The following is a 22,758-nucleotide window of genomic DNA, read 5'->3' as shown; positions in this document are numbered from 1 at the left end:
GCTTGCATAGGAGACTCTTTTTGCAAGAAAATTCACAACATTAAAGTGTTCTTGGTGAGTGTCTCTGCTTACATTCATTTTTTGTGGAATACATTTCATAAACATTATGTAATTTATATGTATAATTTTGTAACATATATAACTGAATATTATGAATGGTAATTTTTTAAACATGCTGGGTTTTGAAGTGTTTATTTTAAGTTTCACTTTTCGATATTTTGTCCAGTATCTGCAGTTACACTTGAACCTGAAGTGAATAGCACAAATATATATTCCTGTCTTCTGAAAAATGGCACATACACTCTGTAAAAAGCAAAAGAACAGTTATTGATAGTTATAAGTTCTCCAATTACACATTTAAAGGGAAAACAAAAAAAATTATACTTTTAGCACGTCATTGGGGTGCTGTAGGTAAAGTTGTAATTTTAAATTAATTCACCCCCACTGGCTGCTTCCAGATTCTGTTCAATGATCTTAAAACAATGTTTTTCTATGTTGGTGGTGCTTGCATGTGTAGCGCTATAGTAAATTGAGTGCACCTTACTCTACTATAAGCTTCACTCCCAGTACATATGCTCCGGATGAGACCCTAAAACCTTAGGGAGTGAACCTTCGCAGCGATGTGGAAGCAGGGTGTAGTGTAACTGTAACTGTATTCAGGGTGCAATTAATTGGGCGCCAGTGGTTCTTATAACTTAACCATAGAACAGATTTATTGAGCACAATATACAATCCTCAGTGGAGTGTACATAAATCAGAACATTTGAAAGATCATACAGGCTAAACTCTATTTAAATTTAGGTTCCACAGGGGTCCTGTCTGCTTACTCAGACCAGGATTAACAAAAAAATGGACCTTGAAAGCATGGCTTCAGGTGTCCATAACATGGAGGGACTGCCTGCACAAAATACTAGGGGTGGCTATTTTACACATCCCTACATTCTCCCCCTGGTGAAATCCTTACGTCCCGGCAAGGAACATACGTATTCAAAGAACAAACACAAAATACATGGCATTTCAACATTAACCTGATATTGCATTTACTGTATGGTTAACATCCGTTTCAATAGCCTCTCCATAGGTCTACCAGGGAACAATGGTTAACCTGCAAAGCAAACAGTTAAAGCACATCCACCAGGTAAATTTTGTTTTTGTACACAGGCCTCGTATCAACAAGTCCAGTATGAGCACCAATTATATTCATCACAGGGAAAGGGGGATCAGGATAACAAGGCACCGCATAACAGGGTCTCCCCAGAGTGTCATAAGTGAAATATGGAGGAGGCCTCCTAATCCGCACCGATTCTGGGGCAGCAGCTCAGATGCCACCCCCCTCCACTCCCGCTTTGCGCTTAGAAATTAGCGTCGGAGCGGGTTTCAGGGGGCAGTAGCGCTAGTGCATTGAGCGCAATTGCGCTCTTTGCACTAGCGGAGCCGAATTTCCGGGTTAAAACCTGGAAGTTCGGCTTTTAAAGTTACAAGAGTAAAAGTTAAAGTTTTGCTGCCCCTTGTAACTGGCCGCTCGCTGCCACCTGAGGAAAGGATTTCACCTTGCCTCATGGCAGAAGCGGCCCTGCTCCTAATTCGATCCCCTCTCCTTACTTCTTCAGGAACCATCATGGCAGGTTCCACATTTACCAATAAACCAGGGTCAGGGGAATGTCCGTTATCCTCTCCTGAACCAAACGGGGGAGCCTGAGCATCCAATCCACCTCTTTGAGGTAAAGCAACACTGTCCTCAACTGACTCATTGGGAACCACAGGGTCATTAGAAGGTAAAAACCAGTCATTGTTCACACCCTCTTCCGATTCACTCCCATTGGAAACATCATTGGTGTCACACACAGGATCCATCTCTTCACCCACAGGGGAAACCTGTGGTATAGGGAGTAGATGATTTCGATGCCATGCCTTAATCCTCTCCTCGGAACCATGAATTTGGTAAACAGGGATACCTGGCAATTTGCTTATCACCTCAAACACTTCCTTCCTCCATCTGTCGTCCAATTTATGTTTAGCAGTAGGCCCCAAATTCCGCAACAGAACTTTATCACCAGGTACCAATTCACGGTACCGTACCTTGGCATCAAAACGTCTTTTATTTCCAGCATTTATTTTGGCAGCATTTCCTCAGCCAAACAATAAGCCTCCTGTGAACTAGCTCGAAGACGAGCCACATATTGATAATGGTCTTTGCATCCCATCCCTGCTTGCACATCAATAGGAAGTCGAGCTTCTCTTCCAAACATTAAAAAATAGGGAGAAAACCCTGTAGACTCATGCCAAGTACAATTATATGCGTGAACCAGTGCACTCACATGACGACTCCAAGAGGACTTATCGGTGGCAGGCAGTGTTCCCAACATGTCCAACAGGGTTCTATTGAACCGTTCAGGTAAAGCATCTCCCTCAGGATGGTAAGGTGTAGTACGACTCTTCGCTATGTTCAACATCCCCAACAGCTCCTTGATCAACCGACTTTCAAAATCTCGCCCTTGGTTGGAGTGAAGCCGATTGGACAGACCATAATGAACAAAGAATTTCTCCCACAAAGTCTTAGCCACCGTGGCAGCTTTTTGGTCTTTGGTAGGATAAGCCTGAGCGTAACGAGTGTAATGATCAGTTACAACCAATACATTACCTGTCCCACTGGTATCATTGTCGATACACAAAAAGTCCATGCAGACCAAATCCAAGGAACCAACACTCTTTAAATGCTCCATGGGTGCAGCCCGAGTAGGCAATGTTTTTCTCTGCAAACAAGGAACGCATCTTCGACAATACTCTGTAACAGCATCCCTCATTTTAGGCCAAAAAAAACGATCTTGCACTAGGTTATACGTTTTTTTCAACGCCTAGATGCCCATGCTGATCATGTAGACTTCTCAAGGCAATTCTTCTATAACTTTGAGGAAGCACCAGTTGTCTCCTACCGGGGTGATCATGATATAACTGCACCCTATAGAGGAGACCATCAATAACTCTCAGCTTATCCCATTCTCTCATGAAGGAACTACTCTCCTTTGGTATCTCTCTCCTCATATACTCAGAGTCTTTCCTGATAACAGATTCTCTCACATGCCGAATCACAGGGTCTCTCTTTTGTAGTTGAATCATATCTTTCCTCCCCAGGCGAAGAGAATCGTGCACCCCTAAGGCAGTAGGGTAACTATACATAGCAGGAACACTATGAGAGTCCACCACTCTTAACTCAGAGAAAGCTATGTGTTGTCCCTGTACTGCAGCTGTGGCACAGTGAGCAGCTACAGCCAACTTGGGGATTTCTTCCCAGTTATCCTCTTCTGGTTGAGGGGGTAGGCCAGGATGACGGGAAAGGGCATCTGCACCCACATTCTTAGGCCCTGCGCCAACCATCGAAGCCCTGCAGCATCCAATTTGGCAGTGCTTAGAATGTATGTAAACGGATTGTTATCAGTTCTCACCTCGAATTTGGCTCCATAGAGATAGTCATGCAATTTCTCAGTTACAGCCCACTTTAGAGTCAAAAATTCCAACTTATGAACAGGGTAATTTCTTTCAGTGGGGCTGATACTCTGGCTGACTTACTGGCTTCAATCCCTCTGGATATTCCTGGTGAAGAATACCTCCTAGACCCTCATAACTGGCATCTACATGCAGAACATAGGGCTTCTGGGGGTCAGCATATGCAAGTACGGGAGCTTCTGTAAGTCTCTTTTTCAGAGTCCAAAAAGCCTCCTCACAAGCAGACGACCACTTATCTTTGAAAAGACTTGGAGTAAGAGACCATTCCTTGGTATCACTGCCTTGTAACATCCCATTCAAAGGATAAGCAATCTTAGAGTACCCCTCCACGAATCGCTGATAATACCCACAAAATCCCAGAAACTACCTCAGTTCCATCAGATTGGTGGGTCGAGGCCAATTTAACACACCTGCTACCTTCTCAGGGTCAGTGGCAATTCCATCCACAGACACAAAATGTGTCCTACAAAACGCACAGACTGCCGGGCAAACTTACACTTATCAAGGGAGAGTTTCAAACCTTTCGAGAATAGAGAGACGGACTTCACCGGACAACATGGTAATCACGTGGAAACCAGCTTGGTAAAATTGTATATACTTTATTGAAACTCCATCTAAAATCACACGCGGGCAGGGGATGTGTGCTTGACGCGTTTTGTGACCTCTATGTCACTTCATCAGAAGCATGGGTGCCCTCTACTGGGCTCACACTAAAATAACAGTTGCCATTAAAATCAAAGAGAAAAACCTGATTCAAAAGATCACAAAAACGTGCACTAGCACAGAGTAAAGGGATATTAAGTATCAAATGGTATAGGCTTTGGAGATGGGAACTTACGGTAGTGCCCTGGAGTGTCCTCTTTCTTTCTCATAGCCCCCTTGTTATCCCAATGGGGAGTTAAAGGAGTTTCTGGAATAGGATAATCCCCAGCAGCATACCGAAGCTCGGCCTCCAGTTCTTTCACATAAAGCATAAGTTCTCCTAGAGGGGGTGGAGGGCCGTGCCGGTACTAAACCCGTATCTCTGTAGCCACTGATTGTCCCCCCAGCATTCCACAGAGAAGTTGGCTTCGCCGCTTTTCATCCACCTCTGCTATAAGAATAATGATCTTTCGCACCAGCTTACACAAACTGCCTTCCAACCGGGCTATATAACTGGACACGGCCTCCGTCGTCCCTTGTCTCATGCTCTGAAATGTGTGGAGCCAGGTATGGGGGTTATCACAAGGCCCATACACATCCTCTAGGGCCTTGAGACAGTCCGCAGAAGAGGCATTAACATGGGCCTTACGGAACATTTGAACAATTCTACTGGCTGGAGGGCGCAGGTTTTCTGTCAGACGAATCCGCTTATCAAACTCGGGGCAAGGACACTCCTCTAGCATCTGAGCTGCAGTTTCTTGCCACTCCTCAAACTCTTGTTCGCCCTCCGGTACGGGGACCAGGCCCGAGAAAACTTTCAACTTCGGATACTTGGTTCCAGCAACCAGAAGGGTTCTCGGGATATAGTGAGGAATGGAGTCCCTTTCCTTGAAGAGTTCCGGGGGATCATGGCCACTCGCTACCGGAACTGAGGCCAACGGTTCATCCTTTACCCTTTCCTTGGCCCAAGTGGAAACTGCAGGCCCGGGGTATATTATAGGGCACCCACAGGAAGTGAGCCACCAGGGAGTAGAAAATACAGCCCCTCTTCATCACTCAGTCTCCTTGGCGCGTTATATAACCCCCGCCGACGTTCAGGTACTCCCGAACGAGCTTCAGCCAGTATCTGGCTGCCCTTCAGCCTCGATTCCCCATCTATTGCGAGCTGAAGGCCGTCCAATGTGACGGCGGGGCCTATGCCGTCTACAGCAAAAACACTCACACTGTCGACACCCCTCTCGGCAGCCCAACTGCTCACCACTTGGGGCCGAATTATCGCCATGTTGTTTAACTCACTCATGTTCCTCTGCGCAGGCCTTAAGAACCTCAGAAAGGTCCCGCCAGTGTCTCCCTTTTTCCTATTGCGTCCGCACCTGCAGCGCCTGTCACACTAAGCTGCGGTGCGGTGTTACAGATTAACCCTTCGAGGGCCCCACGTTGGGCTCCAAAATGTAGCTCTATAGTAAATTGAGTGCACCTTACTCTACCTTAAGCTTCACTCCAAGTACATATGCTCCGGATGAGACCTTAAAACCTTAGGGAGTGAACCTTCACAGCGATGTGGAAGCAGGGTGTAGTGCAACTTGAACTGTATTCAGGGTGCAATTAATTGGGTGCCAGTGGTTCTTATTACTTAACCATAGAACAGATTTATTGAGCACAATATACAATCCTCAGTGGAGTGTACATAAATCAGAACATTTGAAAGATCATACAGTACATTGTGCATAGACAGTACTCACAACACCTTTGGTCAGTATGACTCTCCTCAGAGATAGGAATAATACATGCAGCTTTGAGGAGGTACACCCAGGTTTCAGCCTTTTCCCTAAGTGGAACCTGAGGGGAATCTATCTACCCTAGGTCTGTACACTTAGTCCCTACTTCTGGGCAATGAGTACCCGGGATCTTAATCCCACTACAATCCTCGTAGGAGCCTTAAACTGCTCAATTAAATAATCTAACTGTCTGTCACTCCTAGAGCGACCTATTAAAGATATAAACTATACTGGCTAAACTCTATTTAAATTTAGGTTCCACAGGGGTCCTGTCTGCTTACTCAGACCAGGACTAACAAAAAAAATGGACCTTGAAAGCATGGCTTCAGAAGCTTTTATACTCTAGCACAGTGCCATCTGCTGGTCACTGTGAGAAGTAGCAAGAGTCAACAGTACCCCTCCCAACTGTATTTTAGGACCCAATTAGGTGTCCATAACATGGAGGGACTGCCTGCACAAAATACTAGGGGTGGCTATTTTACACATCCCTACACATGATTCATTATGCTTATGAAGTGAGTGCTTATACCGAATGCTTATGTGTGATAGGTAGTATAAACCTTAGCCAGATGTACAAGCAGAGAGTGCTGGCCAGGGAGTAAACACTATATATATTAATAGTATATAAGATCAGAAATACAAGTGAAGCTTCAGCTTCTTTAGTGTTAGAAATCTGTCCACATACACTATTGGTTCATACAGCTACAGCAAAAACTCAATTTTATATCCCCCGGTTTTCTCTCATTTTACATTGTACTTTTGTGGTGCCGCCAATATACAATAAATTTCCCTGAATTTACATTGTCCCAGATTTTACACCATTTTTTTCTCTGCTCCTCTGAAAAGGGTAAAATGTGTTTTTACTTATATCATGATGAAACATGTAACAAACACTTTGTCCCATCAGACTTTTCTCAAACCACACTAACATTGTTTGGAAAAACTTGGTGTATATCTGTGGTCCTGGAACTGCATATGTCTCTGTGGATGTCCAACAGAATTCAGTCCAATCAGGTGGATCCGATTTGGTTCCAAATTTACAAACATATCAGAAGTCAGACAATTGGGTAGTTCCATTAATATACCAGGTGTCCCTTGCATGGCCCAATAGATTTACCTTGTGACAGGTATTTTATCGGTGGGTGTGTTGTGGTTCTAGACTTTAGTGGCATTGTAACTTAAGAAATAAAATACACATTGTGCATTGTTAAAGAGAAAAGCATGAAATGATTGTTCTACTCAAATTGCAGTTGTCTTAATGTATTCCATAGGTTGGATGTGGTGCAATAGGGTGTGAAATGCTGAAGAATTTTGCACTTTTAGGAGCTGGAAGTGGCTCAGAGGGTGGGCTGGTAAGTTTAAACCTTAAAATATCTGTTTATATGCAGATCTGACAATTTTACTTTGCCCACATTTTTTAGGCAATTTATCAGTTAAAAGTGAGGGTAATTTATCAACATTGGGCAAATTTGCCCATAGGCAGTAACCCATGTCAACCAATCAGATTGCTGCTTTCATTGTTCTACTTGCAGCTGGCTTCCAAAAGCTAATCACTGATTGGTTGCTATAGGTAACTGCCCATGGGCAAGATTGCCCAGTGTTGATATATGAGTCCCACCATTATTTTTATTATTCCAACAGTTAAATTATCACTATTGCTGTGCATGGTTAAAATATTAATTCTAGTTAAAAATGATCTTTCAAACTGAAGGGTTCATTTGCAACATGTTCAGAAACATAAGCTTTAGTATCAAGTGGCAAAAAGTTTCTGGGGACAAATGTATGCTGCCCACATGTTATGTATATATGTAGCAGCTGTATTCAGTGCATTTTGCAAGTACAATGTATTATACTTAAGGGTAGGGAGCAAATTGCAAAAAAGAATGTTTTTTACTTTTGATCAGTCTTTAGCACAATGGTTGCTGAGAGTTACTGCACTGGAAGAAATGTGCCTATTGCTGTAAATGAGCCAAAATGCATCAATATTGTCCTGTGTTGGATTTTTTTTTTAAATAAAAAAGTAAAAACAAATAGTATTCTTGTGAATGATTTTACCTACATTATTTTTTAAATAAAAGTGGATAAAAAGTATATAAGTTTTATACTCTTGAATAATTTATTATTTGAGTTAAAATCAGAGAGAAAATAACTACATAATGTGGAGGCAAGATGATACATTGACAGGTAGGTTTAATTATTTTTAAAATGTTATGTGTCTTGGTATAAATCGTTACATTTATTTCACAGTCATGAGTGCTGTATGTGTATAAAACAATATATTCTAAGTCAGCACAACATTCCCCAGGAAAACACAGTTCAAAAAGAGCCAGGGAATGGCTTGAAACTTTGCTGAATTTTCTGGTCTAAGCCATAGATCAATAAAGCAGCCCTATCTACTGTTCTACTAACTGCTACTAGTCTCCTTAAAGGGGCTGTTCATCTTTAAGTTAACTTTTATTATGATTTAGGAAGTGATCTACTGAGACAGAATGCAATTTTTTTCATTTTGTTGTTTTCATTGTGTTTTTTAAGTAATTTAGCTTTTTATTCAGCAGCTCTCCAGTTTGCAGTTTCAGCAGTCTGGTTGCTAGGGCCTAAATTGCCCTAGCAACCATCCATTGATTTGAATTAAAACTGGAATGTGAATAGTAGAGGGCCTGAATAGATTTGTTTTTCAGTTGGGGCCAGTGACCCCCATTTGAAAGCTGGAAAGAGTCTGAAGCAAAAAGATAAATAATTAAAAAACTATACATAAATAGTGAAGACCAATTGAATAGTTGTTTCGTATTGCCCATTTTATAACGTACTAAAAGTTAACTTAAATGTGAACCACCCCTCTAAGAGTAGATCAGACTTGAAATGGCATGAGGTGCTCCTGGTATGCCTAGTTTATATTTTGCCTCAGAATTATTTTTGTATGATTGTGATTATTTTAGTTATTATATCCCTGCAAGGTGCTCATGATGCAGAATACAGTCTTTAGTAGGTGTGGTCTCAATTTCTTACTTCTGATTTTTATTTTTTACCAATATGATGAGTATAAGAGGAGAACAAACTGACATATCTCGTGCAAAATGACAATTTTTTATGTTTAGGGCTTCAGACAACTAACTAATAGAACTATGAGAGCTAGCAGTTTAAAATTCTATTTTTATTTTACATTTCTTTTGTTTCAGTCGTTCAGTGACAAATCTTCGACCCCTTCTTGACTCTGGAACCATGGGGACTAAAGGACACACAGAAGTTATTGTACCTCATTTAACTAAATCTTACAACAGCTATGTAAGGAATATTAATACTTACTACGGAGCAGAATTATCAAAATTCAAGATTATATTTTTTCACAATTTGAGAAAAAAATGTGCATGTGAATATACGCGAGTATTTTTTTAAAAGTCAAATAGGCACAATTTATTAAAAAAAAAACCAAAATGTTGGCTTCTGACCAGCTGAATTTCTATTAAAGGAAATCAGAAATGTCTCCGAAGTTGTAAAGCAACTGTTGCGATTTTTTCTACTAAACAGAGCAGAAAATAAAATGCCATTCTGCTTCCTATTCCTTCCTGTTTCTGATTGATGTTAAGATCCTTATTATAAACCTTTGTGCAATGCAGTGCAAGAACAGTGTTCTTGGGAAGGAAGTAGTTCAGTGCAACTGAGAAAAAAACAGGTACCAGAAGTAGTTTTAATAAGGTTAGCTATTTAGGCATCATATACACAAAGGTATTAATCATAAATTACCCCTAAATTACCCCATGCAAAATCATTTATTGGTACCTGCTTTATTTATTGGGGACTGTTTTCTGGGGTTGGAAGCAGCTGAAAAAATATTATTGAATACTATTTTTTTTAACTTTTGTGAAAAGGAACATACAATATTTACTATAGTAACGTTGCTTTTCGTTTAACTCTTTAAAGGTGCATATGTAGGCTACATGCTTATTAGAATTTACCAACAAACCATTGCAGTGGTCAGTTGTCATTGAAATGCACATTTTGACTCCAGCATTTCCATTAAACTTATTTCATTTTACTATTTAGCGAGATCCTCTTGATGAAGAAATACCTTTTTGTACTTTAAAGTCCTTTCCAGCAACTATTGAGCATACAATTCAGTGGGCGAGAGATAAAGTAAAGGTGGCCATACATGGATAGATCCTTGCATGTGAAAATGTTTTTATAGATGCTTTTATTAGTAATGTTACAAGGGATGTTGCAACCTTGGAAAATCAATATAGGAGGGGTGATTTTCACTTAAGTCCTTACAATTTAAGCACTAACGAGCACAGGGCACTACAGGAATTAAGACAAAATGAGGGGTTGGTTATCAAACCTGCGGACAAAGGGGGAGCGATCGTTATAATGGATAAATCTGCTTATGTGCAGTTGTCAGATACAACTACCTATAAACCCCTTACCCATGATCCGCTGTTTGATATCCAACACAAGATACATAAATAAGTGCGGCAGGCACTGGAGTTGAAAGTTATTGATTCTCAGTTATTAGGGTTTCTACAGAAAAGTAACCCGGTGACTCCGGTCTTTTATGTGTTGCCCAAAATACAGGTACATAAGAGACTGGAGTCGCCGCCTGTTCTGTACGGATTCAGTGCTCTCACCCTTGTCTATTTTTGTAGATCGTATGATCAATCCTTATGTTCAATCACATAAGTCCTTTTTAAAGGACACAGGACTTTTTGACAAAAATCAAACGTATTGGTACTGTGCCTGAAGGGGCGCTTTTGGTCACTCTCGATGTCGAGAGCCTCTACACCTCCATCCCACATGATGGAGGTGTGGAGGCTGTCCGCCTCGAGTTGATGCGTGATGAGTCGATGGATGGAGCCCAAAAAATTTTTATTTTACAGTGTCTTGAAATGGTCCTGGAAAATAATTATGTCCTTTTTCAGAATGATTTCATCTTACAGATAAGGGGGACAGCGATGGGGTCCAACGTCGCCCCGTCTTATGCCAATATTTATATGAATAGCTTCGAAGAATGTAATGTATACACTAATGATCTGTTTAAAAGTTTTTGTTGGCAGTGGGTTCGCTTCATTGACGATATTTTTGCGATATGGACGGGGCCCCGTTGGACCCTTAATAAATTTTTTGAAGAGATTAACTCAGCATCTGCGCATATCAAATTTACTTTGAATGTGCATATGGATTGTATCCCTTTTCTGGATACCTCAGTAATCTTGAAAGATAGAGTGCTCTCGTCAGATCTGTACGTTAAGCCTACTGACAAAAATACTATGTTACACTTTAAATCATTTCATCCTCCGCATATCAAGAAGTCGTTACCAAAATCACAATTTGCGAGAGTAAAGCGCATTGTATCTGACCAGAGCACTCTTAACATGAGAATGGATGAGATGACTACCAAATTTCAGGAGAGGGGTTATCCTTTAGGGTTACTTAGGGAACAGCGTTCTCAAGTTGAGGACCCCGGTAGGGTACCAGGGAAACCCAATACACCAGCTAAACAGGGTAGACGATTAACGTTTGTGTCCAAATATAATTCTTTAAGTTCCCATATTTCGAAAATAGTTAACAAGCACTGGGGGCTCCTCAGCGATGGCATTCCACAAGTACAGGAATTTAAGTCACCACCCATGATGGCATTTAAAAAGAACAAAACAGTTGGCTCCTGTTTAGTTAGATCAGATATAGGGGGCAGTAAAGATCCACAGCAGCTATTAAGACCCACTAAAAATGGGACCTTCCCTTGCCTTGCGTGCAATTGTTGTTCCAATTGCCAGCGGGGCGAGGTGATTTACCATTCACATAAAGGCACTCCCTTAAAAATTAATGGATATTTCACATGCTCCTCTACATTCGTAGTCTATGTAATAAAATGCCCGTGTGGGCTGCAATATGTGGGACAGACGTCCCGCATGATTAAAGATCGCATACGTGAGCATAAGTCTGCTATCAAAACTAAAAAGATAGAACAGGCTGTCGCCTGTCATTTCATTGAGAAAGGACATGGAGTCCAGCAATTAAAATTTCAAGTGGTTGATGGGGTCCCAATAATGCATAGACGTGGTGATAGACTAAAGGAATTGCTAAAAAGGGAAGCCATGTGGATACGCAAGTTAGGTACCCTGACATCATCTGGTCTTAATAGGGAGTACGAACGGCATAAAATTTTCCGATGACTTGGTTTAAGTTTGTATTGCATTTTTTATTTTGATATATTTTTTGTTCTAGATTTGGATTGGTCACGGGGATCTGACAGGATGGACTTTTTTCCGTAATATTGTGATACATATTGATGTTGCAACATTGTATGCCATGTGTTCATTTTAAGGAAATGCAGCTGTGTTTTTTGTATAATAATTAGCCACTAGATGGCACTGTTACAAATGGTATAAAAAGTGTACACTAACATGAGCTCATTAGCTTGAGAAAAGGCGATTGTGCGCCTGAAACGTCGCTATTGTAATTCTGTCTGTGGACTAAGCCCTTTTTTATTAAAGGCCTTTTAAAGATACTACAAACGTGTGGTGCTGTCTATTTGCTGATTAGATCCTTGAGGTGGGCAATATCGGGCTGATCCGATCGTGGGCCCTAGGGCCCAACGATCGGATCCTAGCGTTCGCAAACGGGCGGTCGGATCGCGGGACCGTATCAACGAACAGATGCGGCCGCGATCCGACGAGATTTTTAACCCCATCCGATCGAGATCGGGGAAGCCCATCGGGGGCCCCCCTACACGGGCCAATAAGCTGCAGACTCGGTCTGTCGGCAGCTTTTAACGGCCCGTGTATGGCCACCTTAAGTTAGTTGTATACCTTTGACTATTGCAAATTGTATTGAAAGTAGCAGTATTTCTCTTGCCTAGATTGGGGGACACAGGCACCATGGGGATGAAGATCCTGTTGCTTGGAGAAAGGACACTAATAGGTTAAAGTGCCTCCTCCTCCTCCTGCTCTGGGCTTCATCCCCGCCTACCTCCTCAATCCTCAGTTTTCTTTTAGTGTCCTCAGAAGGAGGATGGACACTTTGTGGCTGGGAGCAATGGTACAGATTTCAGTATCATGCCACTACTGGGGTCAGTGTTTCTCTTCCAGAACCCCTCCAGCCAAGGACTTGTGATCTGAAGATGCTCTATAGCCTTCCCGCTCTACGGAGGCTGCAGGCTAGGGAGCTCCCCCCCACACTACCCTGGGCAACTGGTTCCCTCTCTCCGGAGGCTGCACCAGTAGCCACAACGGAGGGTATACCTTTTATTGAGCATTCCTGGCTGGCACAAGGAGGTAAGTCAATTCCCTCCTCCCTCCCCCCATTACATGCTGCCTGTCAACTCTGCAGAAAGGCATTTAGTTTCACTTTCACTGCTATTCTCTGACAGAGATTTCCCTAAGCATTTAGTTTCACTTTCACTGTTATTCTCTGACAGAGATTTCCCTAGGCATTTAGTTTCACTTTCACTGTTATTTTCTGACAGAGATTTCCCTAGGCACATTACTATACACACTTCACTGCTTTTCTCTGACGAAGAATTCCCTATAGGGGGACATAGAACACAGCTTCTTCTATCCCTGTAACTGCATTTTTACCTTCCTGCTGGGTTCTCTGCGCCATTTCCCAGCGACTTTCGAGCCACTATCTGTCGCTGCACCTATTTCATTGCGCACGCGTCACTGCACACGCGACTCACCGGCACCATCTTACTAAGGTACTATACCAAAGCCCGGGAAACCTCTCTGGCGCCCATTTTGGATCCGCATCTCTCTCCAACACTGAGCGTTTCCAGCCTCACTGTCTCTCACATGGAAGAACAAGGCACCATTCCTTCCTACCTTGGTGAACAGGTAGTTACACTTCCCTTAATCTTTCTCTAGGGGATTAACACTTCCCTCTCTCTATGGGACCTACTGTGGGGTTTTTCACTACTTCCCTCTGTCTCCACAGATCACACTCTAAGGGAGAGGTGGTTCACTCCTCTGGACTCTCTGAATATTCCCCAATATCTTTACTACTGGGTGGCTCTATCTACATAGTATAGCCATGACGGGCAGGGCAGATGACCAGTCCCTTCCCAAGCAGGTAACTGCACGTACCACCAATGCAAATTAGTATTTGGCATGGGCTACTTGCAGACCTAAATTTGCTAGCGTTTGGCTGAGCCAATATGTGAAGCCTGTAAGACTGCAGCAGTCACTGCACAATTAAAATCCCACACAGCCCTACCAGCCAGCTCTGCGACAGCTACGGCTAATCAAACGAGCTCGGATTCTGAATTGGTGTGCGCTCTATCTCTAGCAGGTCTACAAAACCTAGCCAGAATTACGGAGACTCTAGATAAGGTCCTACAGCACTTATCTACACAGCCTAAAAGACCGGTTTCCCTACCTGTTTTGCCTGATGAACAGGAAGAGGCATCGGGAAGAGGGACAGATCCTATCCGCAGATGAATAGGATATGGATACCCCTAGATCACAAAGAGAGGTTGAGAGCCTGATTCAGGCACACCCCACCTTCAGCAGAGCCAACCAAAAACATTTTCAAGAGGCAAAAGAAGTCTTCTTGTGTCTTTGCAGCTTATGACAGCTGGATGACATTGTAAAAGCACAATGGAAAACACCAGACCATAGAGTCCAATTTTCCAAGCGCTTTACTCAAACTTATCCTGTACGGACCTTGGTCTTCACCCCCAGCTGTGGACCCACCGGTCTCAAGATTGTCAAAGACCACCACCATTCCAGTAGCCGATGCGGCTTCCTTTAAGGATCCTATCGACAAACGTCTTGGGGGTTTCTGCAAGTCAATTTTTACAGCAGCAGGCGGAGCTCTCTCCGACCTATTTTCGCCACCCCATGGGTATCCAGGTCAATGGAGGTTTGGGTGGAACAGGTGGCCCAACTCATGGCTCAGAAGACCCCTCCACAGACCTCTTTCTAGGAGCCTGCCTAAATAGCTCAGTCGGTAGAGCGTATGGCTCAGGTCAATTACCTGGTCCAAAAGGTTGTGGATCGATTCCCACCTCTGCTAAAAACTCAGCTCCAGAGCAACTCTGGTATGCTGTGCTTTAACCAACTCTCAATAGTGATGGAAGGGCAAGTGCCAGAAGCCCATCATCCGCCTTCCATTTGGACGCAAACATATTTTTGCGTAGCAGTCCTGGACGCGGCTAAGCTCGTCGCAAGGGCTTCGGCATAGTCCATTGCAGCCAGAAGTTTCCTTTGGCTAAAGAACTGGTAAATAGATCTTAACTCGAAGCGGTCTCTGCTTGGTCTCCCATTCTCGGAAAACAACTTTTTGGTGCTGAACTAGAGAAGCTAATTTCTCAAGCTACAGGAGGCTTCTGCAAAACAGACCAAGAGGACTACCTTCAAAAGGCGACCATTTTTTCGTCCCTTTCGCCAAAATCAGAGCCAGAGCCAAAGGTACCATGAAAAACATGAAAAACAACATCTCCTGATAGTCGATGCCTGGTGTTGGCTGGAGGGGTCGGCACCTCTCCCAATCGTATCTATATAGAAAATTAGCCGAACAACACAAGCTGGTGTAGCGGGGATCTCCCCTGCAAGTTTATTTAGTCAAGTGATGTAACGTTTCGGGGGCGTGCCCCTTCACCTGCCCCAGGTTGCAGACAAGGCAGAGCATTTCTTGGTCAGGAAGCAGAGCAGCACTTAAGCCCGCACTGGACAAAACAGCCTCCGCATGAGGAGATGCCCACCCCCCGAAAGCTTACTCTTAGGCGGACGCTTAAGTCACTTTCGGGAGGGGTGACGGCAGAGAGTACTGGACCCCTGGGTCCTACAGATCATATCCCAGGGCTTTCTCATAGAATTTGCTCAGCAACCCCGAGGTGATTTTCCATCTCAAGGCTCCCTACTGGAGAACCCAGGCACTCAGCGTTCCAAGGGGTTCTACATGACCTGACTGCCTCCGCGGTAGTAAAGACGGTCCCTCAAAGGGAAAGGGGCTTCGGTTTCTACTTCAAGCTGTTTATAGTACCCAAAAGGATGGATATTTTCGCCCGGTGCTAGACCTAAAGGCACTAAACGACCATGTAAATAAGCACCACTTCAAGATGGAATCCATCCAGTCAGTCCTAATGTCCCTGAACTTAGAGGATTTCATGGCAGTGATCGACATCAAAGATGCATACCTGCATGTCCCCATACATCCCAACCACCACTGGTTCCTTCGCTTTTCAGTGGCAGGAGAACATTTGCAATTCCTGGCACTCCCCTTCAGACTATCCTCCGCGCCAAGGGTATTCACAAAGGTCATGGCTGCGGCTCTAGAGGACCTGCGACTGCAGGGAGTGAGTGTCATACCATACCTGGACAACCTACTGGTAAAGGCCCGTTCCATGGCACTGGCCGCAACTCATCTCCTGACACTAACGCTGTTAGGCTGGCAGATAAACTTCCAAAAATCTCAACTTATACCTGCTCAGAGTACAGAATATTTAGGGCTTGATCTAAACTCTTCATTGGGAAGAGCCTTCCTTCCCCAATCCAAGATCACCTCAATGCAGGGGCTCCTGTCAGCTCTGCAGAAAGCGGATCAGGTACCTTTACGATTGCCATGAGAGTGCTAGGGACTATAGTGTCAGCCCACAATTCCATACACGCAGCTCCACACCAGAGCCTTACAGAGACTGATACTCCAACACCAGAGGAGGAACCGAGTGGAACTAAACTGCAGGATTCCCCTATCAGAACTAGTTTGAACCTCAATCAATTGGTGGCTTCGACCAACAACACTTCAATCAGCAAAACCCTTCCCCGATCACCAATGGACAGTCATCACAACAGATGCCAGTCTACAAGGTTGGGGAGGAGTATTGGGAGACCTAACGGTACAGGGACATTGGTCATAGAAAGAACAACTACTCCCCATCAACATCCTGGAATTAAGTGCAATCTACCTCTCATTGCTCCATTGGTCAGGCAGACTTCAAGATCTACCTGTAAGAATACAGTCAGACAATGTGACAGCGGTGGCTTACATCAACCACCAAGGCGGCACAAGGAGTCGCAGAGGCACATCGAATTCTTCTGTGGGTGGAACACACAGTACCAGCTATCTCCGCAGTTCATATCCCCGGAGTGGACAATTGGATAACAGATTTTCTCAGCCGAGAGACCTTAGATCAGGGCGAGTGGAGCCTACACCCAGAGGTTTTTTCAACTGATTCTGGCATGGTGGGCCACTCCAGAAGTAGACTTAATGGCATCCAGGTACAACAACAAGCTTCCGAGGTTCTTCACAAGAAGCAACGACCCTCTGGTCCTAGCAGTGGACACACTGGTGGTTCCGTGTCAGTTTCGCCTAGCATATGTCTTCCCACCACTGGCACTTCTGCCAAGGGTAATCAAGAAGGGTAGAAACACTTCTAGTGGCACCCTACTGGCCACACCACACTTGGTTCGAAGAGCTCATAGGTTTATCAGTGGACGCACCGTTCCACATTCCAGACAGAATGGATCTGTTATCTCAGGGACTGATCCTCCACCTGAGTTCACCATGGCTGGCTTTAACAGCATGACACTTGAAGCCCTAATCCTAGCCAGATCAGGAGTTCCACAGGGTATGGAGGACATTCATATCCTGGTGTAAATCTAAAGCCAAAGATCCACAGTCTTGGGACGAAAGTAGCCTATTGTTATTCCTTCAGGAGGGTTTAGACAAAAGGCTGGCGCTCAGCTCACTGAATGTTCAGGGATCAGCCTAATCTATCCCTTTTCAGCAGCAGCTTGCAATGCTGCCCAACATCAAGACCTTCCTCCACAGAGCATTGAGGATGATACCTCCATACCGTCATACAATCCCTCCCTGGGATGTCAATATGGTACTTTCCATATTGTAGGAACAACCGTTCGAGCCATTGGAGTCAATTCCATTACCTGTGCTGACTCTTAAGGTAGTTTTTCTATTTGCCATCACTTCGGCTAGACGAGTTTCAGAACTAGCCCCTCTATCCTGCCGTCCACCATTTTTGATTTTTCACAAGGACAAGGCGGTGTTGAGACCTACCCTGGATTTTCTTCCTAAGGTGGTGTCAGAATTCCATCTTAACCAGGACCTGGTGGTTCCTTCATTTTGTCCTGAACCAAAGAAAAAGTTGGAACAGTTACACAACGTAGATGTGGCTCGTTCTCTTAGAACATATACCAGGGCAACCACGAGCAGAAGGAGGCTAGACAACCTCCTTTGTCTTACCAGAAGAACCACGGAAAAGCCTTACGGCATCTAAGGCCACCATTGCAAGATGGATTAGGTCAACAATCTTGAAGGCCTATGAGGTACGAGGTAAGGCCACACCCTTCCGGGTTCAGCTCATTCTACTTCTTCGCTCAGCACTTCTTGGGCGGTTCACCACCAGGCTTCATCAGAACAGGTCTGTAGGGCTGCAGTGTGGTCATCCACACACATCTTTTCCAAATTCTACAAGGTGCATACATTCGCCTCAGCCGAAGCGAGCTTTGGGAGGAAAGTGTTGCAGGCGGTTATTCCCTGAACACTAGGGGTAAAAAGTCCCGCCCTCATGGGTAGCTTTGGGACGTCCCCATGGTGCCTGTGTCCCCCAATCTAGGCAAGAGAAAAATAGATTTTTGTACTTACCGTTAAATCCTTTTCTCTTGTCCTACATTGGGGGACACAGGCCTTCCCTCCCTGTATTAGTTCAAGTTAATGTTGATCAGTTAATATCTCATATAATTGTTATTGTTCAAATACCAACAAGTTCAAACAGCAGATGGTTCATACCGTGCTTAGCTTGCATTGGGGAGGATCTCTTTCACTTCACATGGGCAATTGGTAGTTCTCGTCTTCGGTCAGAAAACTGAGGATTGAGGAGGTAGGCGGGGATGAAGCCCAGAGCAGGAGGAGGAGGAGCCACTTTAACCTTTTAGTGTCCTTTCTCCAAGCAACAGGATCTTCATCCCCATGGTGCCTGTGTCCCCCAATGTAGGACAAGAGAAAAGGATTTAACTGTAAGTACAAAAATTTATTTTTTTTCTTATAACTTGCTCTTTGTTTTTGCTTCCTTGCAGTTTGAAAGCTCCTTCTCCCACAAGCCATCATTGTACAACAAATTCTGGCAGACTCATTCATCTGCAGAACATGTCTTACAAGTATGAATAAAAATCTACACAAGTTTCTTTTAAAGTTTTTAAGTACTGCTGCTGTCTAGTCCAGTCAGTTGGTAAAACGGAATTAGATTAATAGAATATCATTTGTGGTTTTAATCTAATGAGGGACCAGTTGCAAAAACAGTTATAATGATCCTTTGTAGTTTATAAGATTTTACGGGACACTGGTACATGATTTTAAGAAACCGCTCTAGAAATCTTGACAGTTGCCTCCAGTAGAGACTACTTTAAGATTGCAACTTGTTTTTATACTTTGCATGTCCATATAGTTAAAGGGATACTGTCATGGGAAAAATTTTTTTTTTCAAAATGAATCAGTTAATAGTGCTGTTCCAGCAGAATTCTGCGCTGAAATCAATTTCTCAAAAGAGCATACAGATTTTTTTATATTTAATTTTAAAATCTGACATGGGGCTAGACATTTTGTCAATTTCCCAGCTGCCCCAAGTCATGTGACGTGTGCCTGCACTTCTGGAGAGAAATGCTTTCTGGCAGGCTGCTGTTTTTCCTTCTCAATGTAATTGAATGTGTCTCAGTGGGACATGGGTTTTTACTATTGAGTGTTGTTCTTAGATCTACCAGGCAGCTGTTATCTTGTGTTAGGTTGCTGCTATCTGGTTACCTTCCCATTGTTCTTTTGTTTGGCTGCTGGGGGGAAAAAGGGAGGGGGGTGATATCACTCTAACTTGCAGTACAGCAGTAAAGAGTGATTGAAGTTTATCAGAGCACAAGTCACATGACTTGGGGCAGCTGGGAAATTGACAATATGTCTAGCCCCATTTCAGATTTCAAAATTGAATATAAAAAAATCTGTTTGCTCTTTTGAGAAATGGATTTCAGTGCAGAATTCTGCTGGAGCAGCACTATTAACTGATTAATCTTGAAAAAAAAATTTTTTCCCATGACAGTATCCCTTTAAAATGAAATATGTGTGTGTGAAATGAGTAGCATACATTCCTGCAAGTGTGTAACTTTTGGAATGTATAAACCTGTAATTATGTAGTGATCACTAAGGCTTACATTGCAAGGTAGGAATCCCTCAGGAATGCTACATTAAACTGTTCCAAGAAATTTAGCCCCAGCAGAGCCATCATCAGCCATGCATCCAAACAATATGGAAGAAGCTCTCAGTGAGAAGGGGCTTTTTGACCATATTTATTCTCCCTGACAAGACTTGCAGCAGTCAAATCCTGTGGTGTGCCTCGAGACAATGTTAACTGTGTCACTGACTTATCTGTTATATGGAAAGGATTTAATTATATAAAATGGTATTGGTTATTTTTTCAGAGAATACAATCTGACGAGCGTTTAGAAGGTGTTTTCATGCTGTTAAACTACTTCACTGGAAACCTAGAAATTGGACACAGTGTGTGGAAATTGCAAGACATAAGTTTGAAAAGTACTTCAGTCATAAAGGTTGGTAAGAAATGGACTTATGCTAGGTCATAATTATTAAAAACGAAAACATATAGGGGCAAATTCACTAAGGCGCGAAGCGCCGAACGCTAGCGTTAATTCGCTAGTGTTTGGCATTTTCGCTACTGCGCAAATTCACTAACGAACGCTGGCGTAGTTTCGCTAGTGTTACTTCGCAACCTTACGCCAGGCGAATCTTCGCTAGCGACGAAACTACGCAAATTCACTAACTTGCGCAGTGTACTGAACGCTACCTTTTACGCTAGACTTCCTTCGCCACCTCAGACCTGGCGAAGCACAATAGAGTAGATAGGGATTGTTTAAAAAAAAGTCAATTTTTTTTCTAAGTCCCAAAAAAACGCTGGCGTGTTTTCTACATGATGGCTGAAAAAGATCGAAAAATTTTTGGGGCTCCCCTTCCTCCCCCCTACATTTCCTGACTCATGGCAACTTACCTAGACAGTGGGCACATGTGTAGGGCAAAATAAAATTTTTATTTGCTGATTTGAAGGTTTTGTAGGCATTTGTAGTGCAGATACGTGTTCCTCCATTGAAATTTGAATTTCGCGCCGTATGCAAATTAGCCTTCGCTAGCGTAACTTCGCTTTATATAGCGAATCAACGCTAGCGCAACTTCGCAACCTTATGCTACCCCTGTGCGCAACTTTGGATTTTAGTGAATTTGCGGAGCCCTGGCGAAACTACGCCTGGCGAAGTGTGGCGAAGTGCGGCGAAGTTGCTTCCTGGCGCAACTTCGCATCTTAGTGAATTTGCCCCATAGTGACAAGGAGCAACATATTCAACAGTTCTGTACAATAGACTACTCATACATTGAACATTCTAATTACATAAAAATATTGACTGATACAGGAAGTAAAGATCATACTTGGCTTTCTCATTTGTAAGTAAAAGCATTTTTAAATTTGGACAGTGTCAGACTGGCCCACTGGGATACCAGGAAAACTCCCGATGGGCCCAGGTGTCAGTGTGCCCTCATGAGGAGGAATAATAGTTTAGAAAGTGAGCCCACAGCAACCAATAACAAATTGTCTCAAAATATCACTCTTTACATCATACTAAAAGTTAAATTAAAAGTTAATTTTAAAGTCTGGTTGTTCTCTTGAAGGTTACCCAGGAATGGCCAGTAAGATAGCAAGACCTTCAACAATAGCTTGAAACAAATGAATAATGTAAGGGGTATTATGAGCCAGTTTTAATGTGATAAGATAAAATCAATCTTTGGAATTAAATTGGAGATAAGAGTATCTCATAAAATTGAATCTGGCCCTATATCTGATATACTCGCATTCTCCTAAAAAAAAAAAATATGAGCCTTCCCATCCCGTCTTTTTACAAGTTCAAAAAGGACTGTGCAGTTCCACAAACACAAAGTGTATAGTCCTATCGGCTTCATCAGGAAAATGTTTAACTCAGTAGGCTTGTGTAGGTGATGCAAGGGTGCAGATGAGTCAGGGGGAAAAAGCCTGGGGAGAACACTTCTCATGATACCTCTGATCTAATCCTGACCAATCTGTAAAGAGATCTTCCACTGTTCTTGCTAGGTGCTAAAATGCTGCCACATTGTTTTGCTCTGTTTTTTCACTAGGCACAACAGTTACTACATTCTTTCCCTCTGGACACACGATTAAAAGATGGCAGTGAGTATAGTTTTATATAACATGATTAACACTTATTACTATACAATGGATTTTTAAACTCATCTTGCCTTTTCAGCTTTATTTTGGCAGTCCCCAAAGCGACCACCTACTCCAGTACACTTTGATGCAAAGGACCAACTGTAAGTATACTTAAAAATTCAAATATATATTAAATACATGTTATAAGCTGTACTTAAAATTGCAGCTTCATTTTATTGTGCCTGCCCACATAAAAAATATTTGGAACTTACAATTTAAGGGAAACCCATTATCCAGAAAGCTCAGAATTATGGGAAGCCATATCTCAAATAGAGATGGGGGTTTAAAAATATTTTCTTTTTCTCTGTAAAACTTATTCGAAAAAACCCAGGTCCTGATCATTCTGGATAATAGGTCCCATACCTGTATATAGTTTGGGGAAATGTTTGTTTAACTTTTATCTGTAACTTTATTGCCTTTGTGCTTGTGTATTGGGGGTGTTATTTCTGTGTAATTTGGCTCCTATTTTAACAGAAACATGCAGTCCTATCGTGATTTATGGGATTATAGCTGTATTCAAATAACCATTAGTCACAAGAGTTGCAGTTCACTAGAAATTATATTGATTATGCATCTTCTGCAATGAAAGGCCATAATATA

The 22,758-nt window shown here is 42.9% G+C and overlaps 1 long non-coding RNA gene across 1 annotated transcript; it reads left to right on the top strand.

Annotated features, from left to right (window-relative positions):
• The first annotated feature begins 20,338 nt into the window (after positions 1 to 20,338).
• LOC108704586 lies at positions 20,339 to 22,259 on the top strand. The gene is made up of 3 exons (XR_005964925.1): positions 20,339 to 20,461; positions 22,068 to 22,119; positions 22,196 to 22,259. It is a non-coding gene; the product is annotated as an uncharacterized LOC108704586 (long non-coding RNA).
• Positions 22,260 to 22,758: the final 499 nt, after the last annotated feature.

This window comes from Xenopus laevis, chromosome 1S (genome assembly GCF_017654675.1).
Source record: "Xenopus laevis strain J_2021 chromosome 1S, Xenopus_laevis_v10.1, whole genome shotgun sequence".
In the NCBI taxonomy this organism is placed as follows: Eukaryota; Metazoa; Chordata; class Amphibia; order Anura; family Pipidae; genus Xenopus; species Xenopus laevis.
The sequence above is the reverse complement of the archived record's forward strand: the minus strand, read 5'-3'. Positions and strand labels throughout refer to the sequence as shown.